This window comes from Symphalangus syndactylus, chromosome 5 (genome assembly GCF_028878055.3).
Source record: "Symphalangus syndactylus isolate Jambi chromosome 5, NHGRI_mSymSyn1-v2.1_pri, whole genome shotgun sequence".
Classification (NCBI taxonomy): Eukaryota; Metazoa; Chordata; class Mammalia; order Primates; family Hylobatidae; genus Symphalangus; species Symphalangus syndactylus.
In genome coordinates, this window is record NC_072427.2 from 62687388 (window position 1) to 62712524 (window position 25137).

General features: G+C 38.3%; 1 long non-coding RNA gene across 1 annotated transcript in view; it reads right to left on the reverse strand.

Annotated features, from left to right (window-relative positions):
* Positions 1-24874, reverse strand: part of LOC134736797 (uncharacterized) — a 30029-nt gene extending 5155 nt beyond the window's left edge. The window contains exons 1-2 of the long non-coding RNA XR_010121080.1: positions 24808-24874; positions 9160-9241 (exon numbers count right to left, since the gene is read on the reverse strand). This is a non-coding gene — a long non-coding RNA (uncharacterized lncRNA). The remainder of the gene's footprint in view (positions 1-9159; positions 9242-24807) is intronic.
* Positions 24875-25137: the final 263 nt, after the last annotated feature.

The following is a 25137-nucleotide window of genomic DNA, read 5'->3' on the forward strand; positions in this document are numbered from 1 at the left end:
AAAATGGAAATCTCTAAATGGTCTGCATACAAACACCACACATTCACCCTAACACCACCTAGCTAATCTTAATTCACTTTAAATTCACAGAGGTCCGATGCATACTGGACTCTCTTTGGTAAACATATGCACAGTCCTGAATTTATCTGTACCTTAAGCCATTTCTGAGGATTCTACCTGGAGAGTCACTTCTTCATAGAGTTCTGGCCAGCCGCATCATAGAGATTCAGGCCAATATGTGTGTTTCTGTGTGCATACATGTGTGTATTCAATTTAATTCATCAATATCTCTGCATCCAAAGCAAAATTATCATAAATGAGGAAGAGCCAAGAACGCAGACCTTTTTCAACAGATCCCTATTCGTTTTTCAAGATCTGGTTATTCTGTCCTCAGTCATACTCAAAGAAACAAGTATTTTCTCAGTGCTCCCTTGAAGTCAAACAGTAGGCTCTGATGAAAGGGTCATCTTGTAAAATTGGATGTCTGGAGAGTACGTCCAAAATCATTTAAGATTTGCAATTCCAATTTTCTTCTCCAAAAGAATTGGAGTTATATACCATTGTCCCACCATGCAATGGCTAATGAGAAGCCATGCTCCCTTCAGCACCCAACTACACCTGGAGCTGAGTTGGTACTCCTTAACTCGGATTTGGGCTTCAGTGAAAGCAGAAAACAAAACAAACCTAGGGTCCGCCTCTCTCGTTTTACAGGTCCTTGAACATTTCTTGGAAGAGTTAAGTGATACAGGAGTCTCATTAAGTCTACTAAGACAACTGTTTGATGTGTTACTCAATAGATGAAACACAAAACTGTTCTTTAAAAATCAGTTAAACTGCTTGAAGAAACAACAAATTCATACATCAGCCCATTCTTTATATTCTAAAGTGCAATTTATGGGGCTAAACGAAAGTAAATGTCATACCTTTAATTTCGTAAAAAGTTACGTACAAGTCTATTATTCAAAATAATCACATAACAGAGAACAGCTACCTTTCTGCTCAGTGGGGTGCCATTTTATAGACTTTAAAATTCACGAAGTTCAAGCAGCTTTCGTTCTAAATAATACATGTGCTAAATATGTCACATTAAAAGTGCTTTTGGCATGTAAATGATCCGTTTTCTCATAGAAATGCTTTTAAAAGAATCTGAGCTCACTTTTTTCTTTTTCTCCTTCTTTTTTTTTTTTTTTTTTTTTTAATTCTAAGTGCATTGAATTTCATTGTCCTACAGAACCATGCAGAGTTGAGCGAAGCGAACTGCAGGGACAACACAGCCCTTGTCAGCCTGTGTACTTATGTATCATTTGAACTGTCAGAAGTATATAGAGTTCTATTTGCTTCAACATTATTTTCTGTTCCAATCTGGGGGAAATTTTCTTTTGCTCTCATTTTTCCCCCTGGAACTAAGTGTTAGCAAGCAGTTTTAGGTCTAAAAAGTTAGTGATTTACTGCTAAAACAGAAGGCACGTGTACAAACAAGTTTTCTGTATATTCGTTTAATTCTTCAAACCCTTTCCTATTTCTTCTGTTCTATAACACTGAACAATAAAGCTGATGTTATATGGGTGATTTAAGGTGCTTACCCTACAAAAAAATGAATTCAAAATTCTTGTGCATGATATGAATAAAACTGAAAGAATAGTCTCTCCCTCTTGTAGCTTCATTATACTGCCACATACGCGGGAGCCTTCCCACACCGTATATGCAGCTTACCAAGGGAGAGCCTTTCATAACTTCTGAATTGATTGTTCCTTCTCTCTCCTTTGTAATGCCATGTAGTAGAATGTGATGATATCAGCTATCTTCTGCTTTTAGAGATCTTTTGCTCGTACTTATTAAAATAGAGCAATGTGAATGCAACTTGAAATCCATTATGCAGTTTGTAGAGCTGTTTCTCATAGAGTAGTTAGCTTCAGTTTTCTCCTAGAATTTTAACTTCACCATCTCTTTTACATATAAAGAAAAAATGTCTCAAGAAATAAGTCAGAAATGATACGTAAAAAATTGCTGAGCTCAACTATAAGCAAAGAGAGCCGGTTTTATTGTAGGATAATTCATAACATAATCATAACATGTATAAATAAGAGTTGAAAATATGAGTTGGGTTGCCAAACTTAGCAAACAAATATAGAACATCCAGTTAAATTTGAATTTCAAATAAATAACAAATAATAATTTAGTCTAAGTATGCCCCATGCTTATACTGAGAAAATATTCATTGTTTATCCAAAATTCAAATTTAACTGGACGTCTTATATTTTATCCAGTAACTCTAAATATGAACCTACTTTAAAAGTCTAACTTTCTGGGTGTGGTGGCTCATGCCTGTAATCCCAGCACTTTGGAAGGTTGAGGCAGGTGGATCATGAGGTCAAGAGATCGAGACCATCCTGGCCAACACGGTGAAACCCCGTCTCTACTAAAAATACAAAAATTAGCTGGGCATGGTGGCGCACACCTGTAGTCCCAGCTACTCAGGAGGCTGAGGCAGGAGAATCGCTTGAACTCGGGAGGTGGAGGTTGCAGTGAGCAGAGATCATGCCACTGCACTCCAGCCTGGTGACAGAGTGAGACTCTGTCTCAATAATAATAATAATAAACCCCATGAAGTCTAACTTAAAGAATGCAAGATAAATCTTTTATATCAACAGATCTACCTACTTTTGTGATTTAGACAATAATTGTCCATTACATCTATATACTTTACCTACTCTGATACCAGTGCCTTCTTTTTAGTTTTAGGAATGTATTTCTAAGGAACAGGTTTAAATGTTTTAATTAAATATGATTAACCAAGAATTCAGACAGGCAGATGCAGTAAGAGTAGAGTTGCCTTTTATTTGTTCAATGGGCATTTGAAATATTTCAAATGTGTCTGTTTTTAGTATAACAAATGATTCCCTCCCTAAAATTCTCCATTTTATCACTTAAATATATTTACCTGAAAACTCATTTCTTCTAAATGTATGACCAGATTTCAATTTCCTAGTCAGGTTGAACTGTACCATAATTGCTTTTAAGAAGAGGGTTTACATTTCTTGAGTACCTATTATGAACCAGTGCTTTTTTAAAAAAATTTTCTTTAATCATCACAAGAACTCTAAAAGCTAGATACCAATTACTACTCTCATTTATACAACTAGCACAAGTTACAGAGCTAACAGGTGACAGAGGTATGATCAGTAGCCAATTCAACTGAACAGCAAAGTCTAGATTCTTTCCACGGTGAATTCTGCCTCAGAATAGTTGGCTGAATCCATCTTCCAGTCTTTTACAAAAAAAGATTGAATTTGAGAAAAACCAAGATGGTAAAATCAGGATATGAGTGTTATATTAACTCAAGATTGCTAGGAGGAAAACTTACTTTTCTTCCAGTTGTTCTTTTAGCAAACCTGAAATGGATCAGTTAATGAAAAATTTTCTACAACCAGGGCCTAGGATTAAAAACATTTTTTCCTACATTTTCTCTTCTCTTTAGGTTCATTACCATAACATAGAATAGTAAGAATTAGGTACCCATGGAGCCCAATTTTAAGAGAAAATCTTAAACCACATCTACATTAAGCATTGGATCAGTCCCCTCTACAACCACTGGGAATTATTCATTAGCATTCACAGTGCGAAAAATGCGTGAATAACACCACTGTATTTTGTAAAATGCAATTTTTGGCAGGTTGACTAAAATCTTGGCACACATTATCATTTTCCCAAAATGTATTTGCATCTAGGCTTACTGATTTTTATTACTCTGTCTGGACCCTCTCCAAATTCTCCTTTTCCTCAAATTTAAATAGAGCACTTCATGAAGGTTTCTTGTAAATCAAAAAGCACTGTTAGAACAGGTAGAAACATGAAACTAGCACTTTATCGATTATTTTTTAAAGCCCTAAAACATATTCACATGCATTTATTTATTGTGTTTCAAAACTATATTTATTTGATAAAGCATAAGTGTTTAACAGGCTACCAGAGAGAAAACCTTCCTAAAAAGTGGTCCAAAGCATTCAAAGGGAAGGACACAAATCCTAAGAAAGTTGCATGGGGAAAAAAAAAAAGATGCCAAGTAATTTTTATTTAATATTATATTATATTAAAATATAATATCATCTTCAGTCATTCAAGGATTGTGGGCTAATACACACAATTCACAAAATTCATCTGAATATATGCACTACAGAAAAGATCAGAGTCTATATGCCACAAGGCAAACAGATATACAAAGTAAATATTGATAAATGGGGTACATTTGCACTTTCTCAACTGTATTTACAAAAGTAAGCAAACTAAAACAGAATCATGGCATTTTAAAAACAAGACTCCAGGTCTTTCACAACAAATATTTTGATAGTGTAGAAATCACACTGACCAAAATCCACCAGGATGCCAGGCAGCTTCTCCCCGCTTGTTGATACCATCACATTGGCCACCCTGATGAGAACAGTTTTGGAACAATGCAGAGGATAATTGAGAGAATTAATTGAATTGATGGTATCACTGACCTTACGAAATGTAATGTTACAGCTATCTAATGTGTCCAAACACTTTAATTGCACAAAAAGATTTATGTTTTGATATAAAGAGTTTCTGGATCCATTATGAAATGAGAGAAAATCTTTTTCTTTGAAGTTTTATTACAAAGCAGTGTTTTACCAAGAGATACAGTACATAAACTCTGAATTTAGAGTTCTACTGTGCATTTCCTGAACAAAAAATATTGCACTACCATATAATTTGAATTCTGAAAATATTGTCTAAATTTAAAAATTATAGTCTTACATAGATGTTCTCCATAACTTGCTTCCTATTCCCAAAGACTCTGAACAGTTACACTTTTTAATTAAGGAAGATAGTTGCAACACTATATGTAGTCTAGAATGTTAATTAATACTTAAGCATAAGAAATCATTAATTGAGCACAGCAGATTTGCCCCTTCCTGAATTCTGCAGGCAGGTACAGCTCCGTGTTCCTCTGGGGAGCATCAGGATGGCGGACTGGGTGACTCTAACCATCCTCCTCCACACTGCTCAGAGTCCAGCAGGTCACAACAATTGGGGCTTCCAGCACAGTGGACACACCTCTGCCTAAACCCTGTGGGTAGGTGCAGCCCAATCCCAGAAAAGATCTGGATGGCAGATCAGGTGACTCCACACATCACCACTGCTCATAGCTGGGTGGGACATGCTGGCTGGGACTTCTAGCACAGTATACCAGCCTGTGCCTGAACTCTGAGGGTGGACATAGCTCCATATTCCCCCAGGAAGCACCCAGATGGCAGTTTGGGTGATTTCACTCACCCCCACTGCTCCTAGCCAGGTGAGCCTTGCTAGTTGGGTCTCCTAGCACAGCACCCCCACCTTTGTCTGAATTCTGCAGGCAGGTACAGCTCTGTGTTCCCCCAGGAAATACCAAGATGATGGATCAGGCAACTCCACCCACTGCTGCCCCTAGCTAGGCAATTATTGCGGCTTGGGCAGTGCCCAAGCAAGAGTGGGAAGCCCCACTCACAGAACAATGAGAGGGGTGAGACAGCTGGGTTCATGGGCTGGTGGGTGAGTGGGTGTGCCTCCCTCCATTGGGCCAGTTGAGGAAGTGGTCTGCCAGCCACGACCACTGTTGGAGGGAGCTCTGTGGCCCAGAATACCTAATGACGGAAACTCCGGTGGGCACCAGAGATTGGATGGAGGCTCCTCAAAGGTCTGGGAGAGGATCTGGTGAGGGGGTTATCTCTCCCCCAACCCCACCACAGAGTACTGCAGATGTGCCAAAATACCAAAGAACCACATGGCAGAGCCTAACTGCCAGCCACCAATCTTAAGTACCACTTACTGGATCACAGCCCAAATTATAACACCAAAAGTATTTTGCCAGTATACAGCACCTGTGAAACCTAAGGCAAAAATATAACTACAAATAAAGATTCTGTAAAGAGCCTTGGCCCTCTGAAAGCACCCAGAAATGAAGCCAACTGACTATATTCAACATGCCACACAGTTAAAGGAACACCAGCCCTCTCAGATGAGAACAAATCAGCACAAGAACTCTGGCAATTCAAAAAGGCAAAGTGTCACTTTACCTTCAAACAAACAAACTAGTCCCTCAACAACAGTTCTTAATGAGATTGAAATGACAGACACAGAATTCAGAATCTGGAAGACAAGGAAGCTCATCAAGATCCAGGAGAAAGTTGAAATCCAATCCAAGGAATCCAATAAAATAATCCAGGAGCTGAAAGATGAAATAGCCATTTTAAGAAAGAACCAAAGTGAACTTCTGGAATTGAAGAATTCACTTCGAGAATTTTATAATATAGTTGGAAGCATTAAAAGTAGAACACACCAAACTGAGGAAAGAATCTCAGAGCTCAAAGACCTGTTTTTTGAATCAGCTCAGCCGGACAAAAATACAAACAAAAAATTTTTTTAATGAATGAAGCCTCCAAGAAACATGGGATTATGTAAAGAGACAAAATTAATGACTCATTGGCATTCCTGAGAGAGAAGAGAGAATAAGCAACTTGGAAAACATATTTGGGGATATAATCCATGAAAATGTCCCCAGTCTTGCTAGAGAAGTGTACATACAAATTCAAGAAATACAGAGAACCCCTGTCAGATACTATACAAAACAGCCAACAGCCATCCTCAAGGCACATAATTATCAGATTCACCAAGGTCAGTGCAAAAGAAAAAAATTCTTAAAAGGAGCTAGAGGAAAGGTCAGGTCACCTACAAAGGGAATCCCATCAGGTTAGTAACAGACCTCTGAGCAGAAACGTTATGAATCAGAAGAGATTGGGGAGCCTATTTTCAGTGTTCTAAAAGAAAATAAATACCTAGCAAGAATTTCATAGCCTACCAAATGAAGCTTTGTAAGTGAAGGAGAAATAAAATCCTTCCCAGACAGGCAAGCACTAAGGAAACTTATTACCACAAGACCAGCCTTACAATAGGTCCATAAGGGAGTGCCATGGAAATGAAAGATTGAAACCCACAACTACAAAAACATACTCAAGCACTTACACCACAGACAATATAAAGCAATGACACAATCAAGCCTACAAAACAACCAGTTAACAAGAAAATGACAGTATCAAAATCTCACGTATCAGTACTAATGCTGAATGTAAATAGTCTAAATGCCCCACTTATAAGGAATATTGTGGAAAGCTGGATTAAAAGACAAGCATTGACTGTTATCTTTAAGAGATGCATCTCACATCTAATGACATCCAAAGGCTCAAAGTAAAGGGATGGAGAAAAATCTATGTTGTAAACAGGAATAAAAGAAGTAGAAGCCACTATTCTTATATCAGAAAAAAAAACAGGCTTTATGCCAACAATAATCAGAGAGGACAAAGAAGGCCATTACATAATGATAAAGGGTTCGATTCAATAAGAAGACTTAACTATCCTAAGGCCAAGGCATGTGGATCATGAGGTCAAGAGATTGAGATCATCCTGGCCAACATAGTGAAACCTGTCTCTACTAAAAATACAAAAAATTAGCTGGGCATGGTGGCATGAGCCTATCATCCCAGCTACTTGGGAGGCTGAGGCAGGAGAATTGCTTGAACCTGGGAGGCAGAGGTTGCAGTAAGCCAAGATCACGCCACCACACTCCAGCCTGGCGACAGAGCAAGAGTCCCTGTAAAAAAAAAAGAAAAGGAAGACTTAACTATCCTAAATATATATGCATCCAACACTGGAACACCCAGATTCATAAAACAAGTTTTTCTTCAACACTTCACTGATAGCATTACACTGATCATCAAGGCAGAAAACTCACAAAGAAATTCTGGAATTAAATTCAACACTTGATCAATTAGATCTAATAAACACCCACAGAATACACCACCCAACAACTACAGAATATACATTCTTCTCATCCACACATGCAATATATTCTAATATTAACCACATGCTTAGCCAGAAGCAAGTCTCAATAAATTCAAAAAAATCAAAATCATACCAAGTATACTCTCAGACCACAGTGCAATAAAAATATAAATCAATACCAAGAAGATCTCTCAAAACTACATGAAACCATAGAAATTAAACAACATGCTCCTGAATAACTCTTGAGGGAAATAATGAAATTAAGGCAGAAATAAAACAATTCTTTGAAATTAATGAAAACAGAGACATAACTCACCAAAATCTTTGGGACACAGCTAAAGCAGTGTTAAGAGGAAAGTTCACAGCACTAAATGCCTTCATCAAGAGTTTAGAAAGATCTCAGGTTAACAATCTAACATCACACCTAGAGGCCTGAAACAAAAAAGAAAGAAAGAAAGAAAGAAAGAAAGAAAGAAAGAAAGAAAGAAAGAAAGAAAGAAAGATCCAACCCTAAAGCTAGCAGGAGAAAAGAAATAATGAAAATCAGAGAACTGAATAAAATTTCCAGGCATGGTGGCTCATACCTATAATCCCAGCATTTGGGGGAGGCCAAGGCAGGTGGATTGCTCGAGCCCATGAGTTCAAGACCAGCCTGGGCAACAAAGTGAGACCCCATCTTTATAAAAACTTAAAAAAAAAAAAAAGCTGGGTATGGTGGTACATGCCAGCAGTCCCAGTTACATGGGAGGCTGAGACAGGAGGATCTCTTGAGCTTTGAAGGTTGAGGTTGTAGCGAATAAGCCATGATCACATTATTGCACTCCAGCCTGGGCAACATAACAAGACTTTTTCAAAAAATAAAAAAAAAAACTGAACAAAATTGAGATGCAGAAGTTCATACAAAAGATCAATAAAACCAGCATTTGGTTCTGCAAAATAATAAACAAGATTGAAAAACTACTAGCTAGATTTTAACAAAGAAAAATAGAAGATCCAAATACGTCAAATAAGTTCAATCAGAAATAAAAAAGATGATTACAACTGATCCCACAGAAATACAGAAGATCCTCAGTCTATTATGAATACCTCCATGCAAACAAATTAGAAAATCTAGAGTATGTGGATAAATTCCTAAAAAACACAACCTCCCAAAATTGAACAGAAAAAAGTGAAAACATGAGCAAATCATTAAGAAGTTTCAAAATTGAATCATTAATGCCAAAAAAAAAAAAAAAAAACCCCTACCAGCCAAAAAAATAGCTGGACCAGAAGGATTCAGAGCCAAATTCTACCAGACATACAAATAACTGATACCAATCTTACCAAAACTCTTCCAAAAATATTGAGGAAGAAGGCCTCCTTCTTAACTCATTCTGTGAAGGCAGCACCATCTTGATACCAAAATCTGGCAGAGACACAATGAAAAAAGTAAACTTCAGGCCAATATCACTGATAAACATAGACTCAAAAATCCTCCACAAAATACTAGGAAGCTGAATCCAGCAGCACCTCAAAAATTTAATTCACCACAATCAAGTAGGCTTTATTCCTGGGATGCAAGATTAGTTCAACATATACAAATCAATAAATGTAATTTACCACATAAACAGAATCAAAAACAAAAACCATATGATCATCTCAATAGACACAAAGAAAGATTTCAATAAAATTCAACGTCCCTTCATAATAAAACCCCTCAACAGGCTAGGCACAAAAGGAACATACCTCAAAATAGTAAGAGCCATCTATGACAAACCCACAGCCAACATCATAATGAATGGGCAAAAACTGGAACTATTCCCCTGGAGAACTAGAACAAGACAAGGATGCCCACTCTTACCACTCCTACTCAACATAGTACTGAAAGTCCTCACCTGAGTGATAAGGCAAGAAAAAGAAATAGAGGCCATCCAAATAAGAAAAGAAGCAATCAAACTATCGCTCTTTGCAGATAATATGATTTTATATATAGCAAACCCTTAAGACTGCCAAAAAGTCTCCTGGGACTTCTCTAGCTGACAGTCAAATCAAGAACACAATCCCATTTACAATAACTACACACACAAAAATGAAGTACTTAAGAATACATCTAATCAAAGAGGTAAAAGATCTCTGCAAGGAGAACTACAAACCACAGCTGAAAGAAATCAGAGATGATACAAACAAATGAAAAAATAGTCTATGCTTATGGATTGGAAGCGTTAATATCCTTAAAATGGCCATACTGCCCAAAGCAATTTATAGACTCAATGCTATCTCTATCAAAATATCAATGTCATGTTTCACAGAATTAGAAAAATTTATCCTAAAATTCATGTGGAACCAAAAAATATCTTGAATAGCCAGAGTAATCCTAAGCAAAAAGAACACAGCTGGAAGGATCAAATACCCAACTTCAAACTACACTATACAGCTACAGTAAACAAAACAGCATGGTATGGATACAAAAATAGACATATAAACCAATAGAACAGAACAGACAACCCAGAAACAAACCCATACACCTAAAACCATCTGATCTTTGACAAAATTGACAAAGATGAACAATGAGAAAAGGACTCCCTATTCAATAAATGGTGCTGGGACAGCTGACTACCCATATGCAGAAGAATGAAACTGGACCCCTGCTTATCACCATACACAAAAATTAAGTCAAGTTGGATCAAAGACGTAAACGTAATACCTCAAACTATAAAAATCCTAGAAGAAAGCCTAGGAAATACCTTCCACATCAGCTTTGGCAAATAATTTATGGCTAGGTCCCCAAAAGCCATTGCAACAAAAACAAAAATTAACAAGTGGGACCTAATAAAACTAAAGAGTTTCTGCACACCAAAAGAAATGATCAAAAAAGTAAACAACCTACAGAATGGGAGAAAATATTCACAAGCTATGTAACAAACAAAGGTCAAATATCCAGAATGTAAAGGAACTTAAATCAACAAGCAAAAAGCAAATAATCCAATTTGAAAATGGGCTATGGACATGAACAGACACTTCTCAAAAGAAGACACACAAGGGGCCAACAAAGAAATGAAAAAAAAAAAGTTTATCATAATTAACCATCAAAGAAATGCAAATCAAAACCACAGTGAGATACCATCTCACAACAGGCAGAATGGCTACCTTTAAAAAGTCAGTTTCTCAACTGCTTTCCAAAGAACTTAAAATAGAAGAGATAGGTGATTTCTCAAAGAACTTAAAATATAACTACCATTCAACCCAGCAATCCCATTACTGGACATACACCCAAAAGAAAATAATTCATTCTACTATAAAGTCACATGCACTTATATGTTCATTACAGCGCTATTCACAATAGCGAACACATGAAATCAACATTTGTGCCCATCAACAGTGGACTGGATAAATAAAATGTGGTACATATGCACCATGGAATAACACACAGCCATAAAAAGAACAAAATTATATCCTTTGCAGCAACATGGATACAGCTGGAGGTCATTATCCTAAGTAAATTAAACAGAACATGAAACCAAATATTGCATATTCTCACTTATAAAAGGGAGCTAAACATTGAAAACACATAGACATAAAGAACAAGAGACACTGCGGACTACTAGATGCAGGAGGAAGGGAGGTGGCCATAGGCCAAATACAACTTATTGGGTACTATGCTCACCACCTGGGTGACAGGACCATCTGTATGCCAAACCTCAGTGTCAAGCAATATACCCTTGTAACAACCTTGCCCATGCACCCTCAACCCCGGGTTGAAAATAAAAATAAATAAAATTTTAAAATAAAGTTGTAGATTCTATAAAAGAAAGAAAAAGAAAAGGAAAAAGAGAGGAAGGAAGGAAGGAAGGAAGGAAGGAAGGAAGGAAGGAAGGAGGGAAGGAAAAGAGAGAGAGAGCAAAAGGGAGGAAGGGAGGGAAGGAGGGAGGGAGGGAGAAAGGAAGGAAGGAAGGAAGGAAGGAAGGAAGGAAGGAAGGAAGGAAAGAAGGAAGGAAGGAAGGAAGGAAGGAAGGAAAGAAAGAAGGGTTTTAAAAAATCATGAATTTTTAGGGACATGATATTTTCTTTTACATTCCTGAGTGGTCAAATTGAAGTATTTTTGCCCTTTGAGGAGAGGATTCAGTGGACTCAGAAATAAACTTATGTCTATAGTTTTCATATACAAAAATAAATTTTCTCGTGGCCATGAAAAAATTAATATGAATGTGGTATTTGGAAGCTTTAATATGAATGTGACCACTGCTTGGGCAATCTCATCTTTAAGCTACAAGATGTCCCATATTTCATCATTAAGTCTTTTTTAATCACATAATTCAAAAATTATTGGGTGATAGCTATGTGAAAGGAATATGTAAAAGAGTTTCTTTTTATTTGTAAGAAAGATGTGGAGAGTTACCCTGGTGTCAAAAATGTTCTTCACATAACTTCAAAATAACATTTTCCCCCGATCTTAGTTGGTGTGACAAAAATTACAAACAAAAATAATCTTGCAACATACTTTTCCTTTTATTATCCCTTTGAATATTTCTGAAAACATTTGGCAAAGCCTGAGATATCTTACAGATTTTCATGTACTCATTGATACCCATCCTTAAAAATCTGAGTTAGGTTTTTAAGATGATATTTTTACAAGAAAAAGGAGTCCTATCACATTCTAATACTTAACTTGTTTTAGGACTTGAATTCTGACCTTGTAGAGGATTTCACATTTTATTTGAGATCAAATACATTTTAATATTGCATCAGGACCCGCACTACATAGACGGAAACCTATGATTTCATTGGATCCATGCATATTAAGCAGTAGAAACGAGGTCAAAAATGGAAAAAACAAATTAAGTGGGGCTTTAGGATAAAGAAAGGCAATGCGGTAAAATAGAATGGAAGGGCTCTGGTTTCATCCTTTGCTAGTTGTTTGACCTCGGACTGAGGTTTGATTTACTCATTAATAAAACAGAATGTGGCCAGGCACGGTGGCTCACGCCTGTAATCCCAACACTTTAGGAGGCCGAGGTGGGCAGATCACGAGGTCAGGAGATCGAGACCATCCTGGCTAACACGGTGAAACCCCGTCTCTACTAAAAATACAAAAAATTATCCAGGCATGGTGGCAGGCGCCTGTAGTCCCAGCTACTCAGGAGGCTGAGGCAGAAGAATGGCATGAACCCGGGAGGCGGAGCTTGCAGTGAGCCGAGATAGTGCCACTGCACTCCAGCCTGGGAGACAGAGTGAGACTCTGTCTCAAAATAAATAAATAAATAAATAAACAAACAAACAAACAAATAAGAATGTTCTAGGTTTTTTTGTTGTCGTTCATAATTTTCTGTTTTTTTTTTTATTTTTGAGATGGAGTCTCACTTTGTCACCCATGCTGGGGTGCAGTGGCATGATCACAGTTCTCTGGAACCTCCACCTCCTGGATTCAAGCGATTCTCATGCCTCAGCCTCCCAAGTAGCTGGGATTACAGGTGCACACCACCATGCCTGGATAATTTTTGTACTTTTACTAGAGATGGGTTTCACCATGTTAGCCAGTCTAGTCTCAAACTCCTGACCTCGTGATCCACCCACCTCGGCCTCCCAAAGTGCTGGGATTACAGGCATGAGCCACTGTGCCTGGCCCTAATTTTCTGTTTTAAACAAGAAAATATGTATATACCTATCCCTTAGTTGCAATTTGAAAACTTGAAAATCTCTGAAAGCCAAAAGGGATTTTTTGTATTTCACTGATGGCAGAACAGAACTCAACTGAAGTTAATATGCATACCTATCTTAGTTCATGTTATGTTGCTAGAGCAGAATATCACAAACTGGGTAATTTATAAAGAACAGAAATTCTTACAGTTCTGGAGGCTGGGAAGTCCAAAGTCAAAAGGCATGCATATACTGAGGGTCTTTTTGCTCTGTTATCCCATGGCATGGCAAGAGGTGGAAGGGCAAGAGAGCATGAGAACAAGAGGAAGAGGGCCTAACTCATCCTTTTATTAGGATAGCACTCCAGTGATAACAGTATTAATCTATTCATGAGAGCACAGCCCTCATGACATAATCACCTCTTCAAGGTCCCAGCTCTCAAAACTTTTGCATTTGAGGTTAAGTTTCCAACACATGAACTTTGGGGGACACGTTCAAACTATAGCAATACTTTTTATCACAGAAATAGTAATGTAATAATTCAAGATCTTGCCCACATCACTAAAAGTGTTACCATAAATATGTACTATATTCAATTTCTAAAATTAAAAAAAAAATGTGAATTTTAAACACATCCGGCCTCAAAGGCTTTAGATGTAAGGATTGTGGGCCCATACAGCTCTTAACAAAGCATTCTTCTATCCCTTTCCCATTTAGAAAGTTAAAATAATGCATCTTGAGTTGATTTTTGTATAGGTGTAAGAAAGGATTCCAGCTTCAGTCTTCTGTATATGGCTAGCCAATTATCCCAGCACCATTTACTGAACAGGGAGTATTTTTCCCATTGCTTGGTTTTGTCAGCTTTGTCAAAGATTAGGTGGCCGTAGGTGTGTGGCCTTATTTCTGTGCTCTCTATTCTGTTCCATTAATCTATGTGGCTGTTTCTGCACCAGTAGCCTACTATTTTGGTTACTGTAGCCCTACAGTATAGTTTGAAGTCAGGTAACGTGATGCCTCCAGCTTTGTTCTTTTTGCTTAGGATTGCCTTGGCTATTTGGGCTCTTTTTTGGTTCCGTATGAATTCTAAAATAGTTTTATTTCTAGTTCTGTGAAGAATGGCATTGGTAGTTTGATAGGAATAGCACTGAATCTGTAAATTGCTTTGGGCAGTATGGCCATTTTAACAACATTGTGAAGAATGTCATTGGTAGTTCGATAAGAATAGCGCTGAATATGTAAGTGGCTTTGGACAGTATGGCCATTTTAACAGTATTGATTCTTCTTATTCATGTGCGTGGAATGTTTTTCCAAGTGTTTGTGTCTTCTCTGATTTCTTTGAGCAGTATTTTGTAATTCTCATTGCAGAGCTCTTTCACCTCCCTGGTTAGCTGTATTCCTAGATATTTTGTTCCTTTTGTGGCTATTGTGAATGGGATTGCCTTTTTGATTTGGTTCTTGGCTTGCTGTTATTGGTGTATAGGAATGCTGGTGATTTTTGTACACTGATTTTTTATCCTGAAACTTTGCTGTAGTTGTTTGTCAGCTGAAAGAGTTTTGGGGCCAAGGCCATAGGGTTTTCTAAATATATAATCATGTCATCTGCAGAGATGGTTTGACTTTCTTCCTATTTGGATGCCTTTTATTTCTTTTTCTTGCCTGATTGCTCAGGCTGGGACTTCCAATACTCTGTTGAATAGGAGTGGTGAGACAGGGCATAGCTGTCTTGTGCTGGTTTTCAAGGGAAATGCTTTCAGCTTTTTCCCATTCAGTATAATGTTGGCTGCAGGTTTCTCATAGATGGCTCTTATTATTTTGAGGCATGTTCCTTCAATACCTAGTTTGTTGAGAGTTTTTAACATGAAGGGGTGTTGAATTTTATCAAAAGCCTTTTCTGTGTCTACTGAGAAAATCATGTGGTTTTTGTCTTTAGTTCTGTTTATGTGATGGATTATGTAAAACCCCAAATTATAAAAACTCTGGAAGACAACCTAGGCAATACCATCCTGCACACGGCAACAAGCAAAGATTTCATGACAAAGACACCAAAAGCAATCACAACCAAAGCAAAAATTGACAAGTGGGATCTAAGTAAACATAAGAGCTTCTGCACAGCAAAAGAAACTATCAACAGAATAAACAGACAACCTACAGAATGGGAGAAAATATTTGCAAGCTATGCATCTGACAGAGGCCTAATACCCAGCATCTATAAGGAACTTAAATTTACCAGAGAAAAACAAACAACCCAATTAAAAAGTGGGTAAATGGCCGGGTGCAATGGCTCACACCTGTAATCCCAACTCTTTACAAGTTCAAGGCGAGCAGATCAACCACATACATAAAATTTTTTAACGTGTTGACAATGTTGCATTTTGATGCTCCCATCTCTATTTCCAAGTTTCAAATAACTTTAAAGTGTGCAGTGTTATAGGTCAGAATATGACAAAGGCATGCAATGTGTTTGTATTACATGCTATTATATGTTAAATACTATATTATATGTTATTATATTTATTATATGTTTGAGGTTCTCATGTCAAAGCCTGGATGTTTAGGACAATAAAGAATTGCTTTGTGCTTGGGGGAAAAAATCAAAAAAATTAAAATAATTCAGCAAAATCAAGGAAGTGGTTAGAATGACTTAACTTCATTTAGGTCACCTGTTAAATTCTTCACTTCAAATGGATTTTTAAATAATTGGTTATAAAGATAGGAAGTAGCAAAGTTGCTCACAAAAGTGTATTTTAAGAGTCCTGGAATTCAAAATAGTCTAAATAAATTGTCAAGCAATACGTTCAAGAAATTACAAGATACTGAAAGAGTAAAGCTGGCAAGTCATTAGGACACATTGATATTGTCTGGAAAAAAGAGAGGGAAAGCCTCGTCAAAAACTATCTCACCTTGAACCTGATTACAATACAATTTGTATTTATTCACTTAAAGTCCTCATTAACAAAACAGAGCTACAAGGACTGATAGTGAATCAGGGTCCTATTAAGGATGAATGAATATTTTTTAAAGAATGGTGGACTCATAGCAGTAATGTCCCTTTCTGTCCAGCCCTGAACGGGCTTTACCAGACTAAACAATACCTGTTTTTTACCTGATAAGGATAATACTGCTTGGCTTAGGACAAAACACAAAACAACAAGGAAGGGTTTAGACACTTGCAATCCCCGAGGTCTTGTAACCAAGGGCAGGGATTGCATCTCCTGGGTCCTGGCCTCATTCTTACATCGATGATTATGTTCAATCTCTCTAAATCCCTTCAGTGCATCACTTCATTTCTTATTCTCAACTGTTGTGTAATGAGCACCTGCCAAGTTTCTCTTAAATTTTTCTTGGATAAATTTTCAGGCAGTTTCCAAGGTATCTCCCTCTTGTGATAAAAACTCTGCAATATATTTCAGGTGAGGAATTTAAAATCCCACTCATAATTGTTTGAAATCTTCCCTCATTCAAGCTGTCAGAGCTTGACAGCCCTGGTTCTGTTGTTATGCACTATTAAATGGGAGCTGCTCTCCAGCCTAGGGGTACCTCTCTGTTTCAGTGGTGGGGAAATGGGTGAAGCTTATTGGGGATCCTTGGGGAAGGCAATGCCATATAAATGGGAGTTTCAGCAGAAGGAATGAAAATAATAAGTCCCTTTCTGAAAGCTCAGACCTACAAAATTTTTTAATGTGTTGACAATGTTGCATTTTGATGCTCCCATTTCTATTTCCGAATTTCAAAATAACTTTAAAGTGTGCAATTTTATAGGTCAGAATTGAGAAAGGCACACAATGTGTTTGTATTTTAAATTTGGAGTTTTCTTTAAAAGCCATAGAACAGTAAATGTTTTGAAGATACTATTTTCTGCATTCAGGTGAAGGTGAAGAGAAGGGGAAAAGAGGTGATGATTTTTCCATCTGATTTCTATTTCCGATAAATACCCTAATGACTTCTGCTGCAAGATGCAGAGGTCATTAGAAAGCAGTGTTACTAATCTAGATGGAAACAAATTTCAGTCTGGGGCAGTAATACATCTTATAGCTCGTAAACACATTGAGCCCAATTATCTTAATATGTTTTACATGATAAGAACAATTACAAAATATCTGGAAGAGTTGATGTGCTGAGGGTAATTATTTTAATTTATTCACACTTAGACACTGAGGTAGGATATGAGATATACTTCCATCAGGACCTCTTTCTTCTGGATACATTCATTCATTTATTCATTCACTCATTCAATAAACACATCATTCACATTTTTCAGATATTGTGCTAAAAACAGGTAGCACGAAACACATGACAAAAAAGTAAATGTAAAATGTAAACTATTCTAAAGAGCTAGCACTGCAGTACAAAAGATGAAGCAGGTATATAAATAAAGCTAACATAGTACAAAGTGAATAAGTACTATAAGAGGTGTATAAACAACCCCTCTTAGAAAAGGCCATCGAGGCTGGGCGCGGTGGCTAATGCCTGTAATCCCAGCACTTTGGGAGGCCGAGGTGGGCAGATCACCTGAAGTCAGGAGTTCATGACCAGCCTGGCCAACATGGTGAAACCCCAGCTCTACTGAAAATACAAAAATTAACCGGGTGCAGTGATAGGCAAATGTAATCCCAGCTACTCTGGAGGCTGAAGCAGGAGAATTGCTTGAACCTGGAAGGTGGAGGTTGCAGGGGGCTGAGATTGCACCACTGCACTCCAGATTGGGCAGTAGAGCAAGACTCCCATCAAAAAAAAAAAAAAAAAGGAAAGAAAGAAAGAGGGAGAGAGAAAGAGGAAGGAAGGAAGGAAGGAAGGAAGGAAGGAAGGAAGGAAGGAAGGAAGGAAAAGCAAAAGCAAAAGCAAAAGCAAAAGCAAAGGCCATTGATGTGAAATGAGCATTTCCAGCAAAGGATGGCTTTGGGGAGAGATTAAATTTGAGGCAGACATTAACACAGAATTTAGGCAGCAGGGGCTGGGGGAAAGGAGACAAACTTGAAAGGAAGAAAACTATCCAGGGCCAGGTGGACAGGGGCTCACACCTGTAATCCCAGCACTTTCAGATGCTGAGGCAGGCAGATTGCTTGAGCTCAGGAGTTCAAGACCAGCCTGGACAACATGGTGAAACCCCATCTCTAAAAAACATACAAAAATTCACCAGACACGGTGGCGAGCGCCTGTGTTCCCAGCTACTCAGGAGGCTAAGGTGGGAGGATTGCTTGAACCCAGGAGGTTGAGGCTACAGTGAGCCAAGATTGTGCCACTGAGCAACACAGCAAGACCCTATCTCAAAAAAGAAAGAAAGAGAAAGAAAGAAAGAGAGAGAGGGAAGTAAGGAAAGAAAACTATCAAGGCTGAGGTATGGTGAAGATCAGGAAGCACAAGGTACACATAGCGAGCAACAGGCAATGTCGTCGGACCAAATGCAGAAAATACAAAGGTCAGGAGAGAGAAATCGAGCTGGAAAGGCTGGCAGGTACCCAGGTCATGAGGGAGGCTTAGCAAAAAAAAACACAAAGGTAAGAACTTTGGACTTTATTACTAAGCACTGGGGAGCCATTAAAAGTTTTTGAGACTAAAATGACATGAGGATATTAAACAGATTAATCAGTAAGAAGCATGAGTAAGACTGGAAAGGTGGAATAACTGAGCAAAGAGAACAAACTAGGCAGCCCCTGCCCTGGGTGAGGTGAGCGCTAATTAAGGAAGAAGTTAACATAGTGGCAAAAGGAGTGGACAGTGCCAGGGGTTTGGGAATCTGAGGAGATCTGAGAATGTTGATAGGCTGGGCTGAGAGGAAGAGCCCAGTGAGAGAGAATGATGGAGACACAAAGAATGTGTAGAAAAATGATGGAGTAATGTCCAAACGGAGGTGGCAGCAAGGCGCAATTGGAGCAGGCTGGATTTCACAAGTAGGGAGGGTGGTAGTCAACTAAGAATAAGGAGGCTTGGGGGCGATCAGGGATTTGATAAACAAGGAAAAATGTCTGCACCAACCAATGCAGGGGACAGGTTAGAAAAGAGTCTAGGAGGTGAGTTTGCAGATTATCAGACAAAAAAGCACACTTAACTCAAACTGGTAGTGCATAAAGCGGTGCTAAAAATTAAAACAGGCAACACAGCCAAATAATAACGCCCTGGTAGATTCGAATTTCCAACACAACACTTTGTGAAATAAATATACAGAGCTACACCTAAAGCAGCAACACCCTGAGAGTCACACAATTAGAAAACTATGTGATGGTTTGGTCTAAATGAAGTGAAACTGACTCCGGCACAAGATACAAATTTTCTTCCCTCATAAATCTCCTGTTCACAAAACAAGTATCAGAGGTAAACAAGCAAAGAAGATGGCCAGGGAACAGCAGTGGACGATGGGTCCAGGACATGTTCTCTTGAGACCAGGTGCAAGGAGAGGCGCTGAAGGAAATGCCTGCCTCCTCACCCCATACCACTCTTCGGAGAGGTGACAATTGTCCTCCAGCCCCAGGGGAGTAGGTTCATCAAATTTAAGCCCTGTCAGTAATGAAAAGAGCTGGCACTTCATTTTTTCTCTAATTTTGCTAACTACGGGTTCTCCCTCAAAGTATAGGACCACCACATTAGAGGCAGAAGGAAAGGGCTTAGCTCTCCACTGCACACTTTCTGAGAGATGGGAATGAATGTGTTTCAGGAAGACAGAAAGTATTCATACAGAATACTGATCTTAAAAGAGAGGATATAACGGCTATGTGTTTGTTTACTAAGAATATACCTAAAGTATATTATATAGTAAGTTGCACTTTACTTTTGTGGAGTGCAGACTTTTTTTTTAAATGTAGCTACTATACAAATAGTTATCAGTCATAAGATTTTTCTCCCGGCCAGGCGCGGTGGCTCACGCCTGCAATCCCAGCACTTTGGGAGGCCGAGGCGGGAAGATCATAAGGACAGGAGTTCGAGACCCATCTGGCCAATATAGTGAGACCCTATCTCTACTAAAAAAAACAAATATTACCCCGGCATGGTGGTGGATGCCTATAGTCCCAGCTACTCAGGAGGCTGAGGCAGGAGAATCTCTTGCACCCAGGAGGCGGAGGTCGCAGTGAGCCAAGATTGTGCCACTGCACTCCAACGTGGGGCACCAAGCGAGACTCCAACTCAGTAAAACAAAAAACAAACAAAAAATTTCTCCCATACCTCTATACCTCTCCTCTTTCCAGTCCTTGCCATCTCCAGCTCATACATAGTCACTTGAATTCAAAGTATAGGTCAACACGTGGTACTATAAAATAAAGCTTTACACTTCTCGGTGTTTGCTCTTATATATTTTTAAAATTATATAATTACAGTCTAGATACATGGATCCTTCTACACAGGATACATGACAAATAAGAACATTTTCCAGACAAAGAAGTCCACTGAGATGTAGGCATTAATAAAATGGGCGTGAGTCAGTGTTGCCTTGGGAAAACAGATGTTAGAGATGCTGGTACCCTGTGCTAGAATGTTTCCTCCCCACCAACTTTTTCTCCTAAGATGCCAATAAACATCACACACAGAGTTGCTTATTGGTGTCTTGAAATAAGAGAAAAAGCAGGTTAGCATTAAGCACTGGGAACAAAGAAACATGAGAAATGTAAGCTGAGTCACACTTAAAAAAGAGATTAAGTGGAAATGCCCCCGATTTCAAGAAACCCTTCTGTATCTCTGGGCAGTAAAGGATTAATTCAGCAGGCCTGGGCTGCTCAAACCCAAACCGTACACATTTCCGAAGTCTTCAAGACTGACCCTTGGTCCAGCTCCTGGAGATGACTTTTTAGCCCTTGCAAGTATCCTATTTTTTTTGTTTGTTTGTTTTCACGATGGAGTCTCGCTCTGTTGTCTAGGCTGGAGCGCAGTGGTGCAATCTCGGCTAACTGCAACCTCCGCCTCCTGGGTTCAAGCGATTCCCCTGCTTCAGCCCCCCCAATAGCTGGGATTACAGGTGCGTGCCACCACGCCCAGCTAATTTTTGTATTTTTAGTGGAGACAGGGGTTTCATCATATTGGCCAGGCTGGTCTCGAACTCCTGACTGGTGGTGATCTGCCCACCTCAGCCTCCAGTAGTGCTGGGATTACATAAGTGAGCCACCATGCTCAATCTGGAGTATCCTACTTAATAAGAGTGTCTTGTGTGTACCTGAAGCTTTGGTCCATACCAAATAGTGCATGCTAACAACGTGATTTATGGTGAACACTTGTTTTTGTGTGCTTGGGCTTCGGGCCACACTGTATCAGTTGGACCTCTTGATCAGCAATTGTTGCAACCAATTTTTCTGACTTTGCAAAAGAGAGCCCACCTAAAGTACACAGGTTAAATCAAGTGGAGAATAAACCTGAATTACTTTGAATATTCAGCACAGTGTGTGAGCAAAGTTACTCTAATAATTCTTTTTCTAATATCACTATCATCTTTATGGAAACTCAGGGAACTGTTTCATATTTGATACAGGCTTCAGGTAAAAATTGATTAATTAAAATTAAAAAGCAATGTCCCTGTTTTGTGTTAGAAGAATAAAGCAAAAGCTTAGTAATCCTCTCTAGATTCTATTCTATAGAATTATTATTATTTCTCCATCACTTCACCTGGTGAACTTCTGGTTACTCTTTAACACCTAGGCTGAAGGTCACCTACTCCCGTCGCACTATGTGGTCTTTTACAACTCTTACAAAATATGCTTCTCCAAGTGCTCCCAAAATCTCTTTACGTGCTTTCTAAACACAGGTCACATTGCATGCACAATGCATTTTGTTTTCATGTCTCTCTAATTTACAGGACTGCGAGTTCCTCATGGTAAGGGCAGCATTCATTTGATGTTTCTGGTCTGCAAGACCTCTCTCATGTCCTGCTACATGGGAGGCACTCACTTATCCATGCTAAAGAATGCATGGATAAACAAAATAAATGGATACACTAATCTTGAACTCTTACAAATAACTAGGTAAGAGAGATTATACATCATTCTATTTGCACGGTTTTGAAAAAAATTCTTCCTCCTAAGAGATTACGGTGGGCAGAGTGCTGGAACAAATTTTATCTATGAAAGAGTTGATGTTTTCCAGGCAGAGGAGTTGTGATAATGAGGATTAAGGCATATAGCCTATTGCCTGGGACTAGAAAGAGTAATATTAAATACTAGGGTTAGCTATTATTTATAAAGTTACGGTAATCTTTCTTGAAGATATCTGGATTTCTGAATTAGGTTCTTACACCTGTAACAACAAAAACAGTAACATGTCTTCAAAAAATTAAAATCAACTTATGTCTAGTTTTAATTCCCAGTAAAATTGGCAGGAAGATGGTAGGTGAAGCCTGCAATCATACTCATGGCAAGAGTCAACTTCAAAATATTTGGGGCCTAGTCTACTAACCACCAAAGAGAGAGGCCTTTACTTCCTGAAGTGGTCTTTCTAGAAGGGCTGTTTCAGGAAGGTAGTCTCTCCTTTCAACCAATATTTATGAAGCATCTACCATGTGAGAGTCTTTGTGCTAGGCTCTGTGAGAGCTATAGAGAGGTGAATAAGCCACGGTTATTGCCCTCAAGGAATTTTCAATAAAACACTTGTCTTCAGATGCCAAAAAGCAAGGGGCACTATCACTACACAAAGAAATAAGACAGTATGGAGTAGAGAATCACATACCAATTCTTGGTATAGTTACAAAAGGCATATTCGAAAGTGATTTGTTTGTGAAAATCTCATTTCCATTTGAGCTTCTGTTTTGAGCATTAGGAGGTACAGATCATTAGAGTAAACCATGTGCAGATGTCACCTTGCCCCTAGTTTCAAATCCCCCATGACTATCAGATGATAGAGGAGGGTTAAAAGAAAAAATGAAAGATAAAAATTTGTCATCTATAATCTAGGTGAACTCATCTCTGAATCGTATTGGGATCTTAAAAGAAGAATATCACAGAAGGGAAAGAAAACGGAGGGGAGCTGGCAATGGCTAGGAAAACTAACCAAGCTATAGAACTGTCCCCAGAAAGGCCTGGTCAGTGTCTGAAGGACATCATTTGTCCCCCTGAAGAAGTAAACTTTCCTCCACAAAATGTAAGATCCAAACTAGTAGCGGTAATCTCCTAGCAATGTTCCTATCCCACTTACAGTTGGGACTGTAGCCCAAGTGAACAGCATCCAACCCCTAGCAGAAAGAGATACGTGATCATAATAACACCAGAAATTTAACAAGCATTTACCACGTGCCAAGAAGTGTGTACTACACACTTCATCTCCAAGACCACACACACAAAATTATATTTTATAGGTGATAAAACAGACTTTTAGAAGTTCATTATCTTACCCAAGGTCATATGACTAGGAAGTAGCACCAACTTCTTTGATTCTAGAATCTGTACTTCTGAAGCTCAATAACTAGGCTGAGGATCAGAAACTCAGCCCAATGGGCTGAACTTCAAGGCCAGGACTCTACTTCTGACATTCGTAAGGCAGAAGCCTGGTCACAATGGCAAGTATGGAAAAAGAGAAAAACTTGTAATTCACTGGCCACAAATACCTAAGACCTATAAATTTAGGGAAACAAAACCAACATTAATTCCCCATTAGTGAGATAAATCTCAATGAAAACAAACAAAAAAAAAGGAAGTGAAATTAAATACAGCACACAATATTTGAGAAATACCTAATATGAAGAATATTTTCCTTCAGTTGTTTTAATAGTGAGTGTGTGAGCAAAGTTACTCTAATAATTCTTTTTCTAATGTAACTATCATCTTTATGGAATCTCAGTGAACTGCTCCATATGTAATATAGGCTTTAGGTGAAAATTAATTAAAATTAAAAGGCAAAGTCCGTGTTTTGTATTAAAAGATCAAACCAGAAACTTGGTAATCCTCTCCATATTCTATTCTATAGAATTATTATTTCTCCATTACTTCACTTTGTACTTGGATAAATATATTACTTGGATACAGAATATTGGAGATACATATATACTACATATATTATAGTATATTACTAGGATAAAGTGTATATTACTCCTTTATACTTGGATATATTAATAAATATGGTCCTGTATCTTCTCTCTTAAACATCTTTAAAAATGGGATTCTAACGTGGGATGGCTTAAGAGAACCAATATAGAAAGAGAGAACAGATTCTGGGGCCAATTAAGGTATGAAATCCTAGAAAACAGGTGTCTTATCGACTTGATGAGACATCAGAAGAGAAACAGTACACAGACTCTGGAAAATTACTAGCTTTCATTGAATACAAGCTGCTGCAACAAGTCTTCACAAAGAAATTAATGAAACTGGCTTTGGTTATTATCCTCTTCTGGCAAACTTCTTTTTCTTAGGGGGGACAAAAGATGCACAGAAAGCAGATAAAAGTGTTACATACGTGCAATTTTAGTTCCAGTTCATCTTTGACAACCACTGAGCTTCACAAAATGGCTTCTGTTCCCAGCATGCTCTTTCCCCATTTCCCCACTTAAATCTAGGGAGAACACGCTATCATTCTGCCACTAGATGGCACTGCCACAAATTGGGATGGACAGTACTCTGTGGACCCTAAACTTAAAAATATAACAATTTAGAGAAAAAGCAATAAAGATTAAATATACAACAAAATGCAATAAACATTAGAGTGATGCAGAGAACAGTGCAACAAACAAACAAAATATACTGAAAGAGTATTGTCCCAATGGGCCATAAATCAGGAAAGATCCTA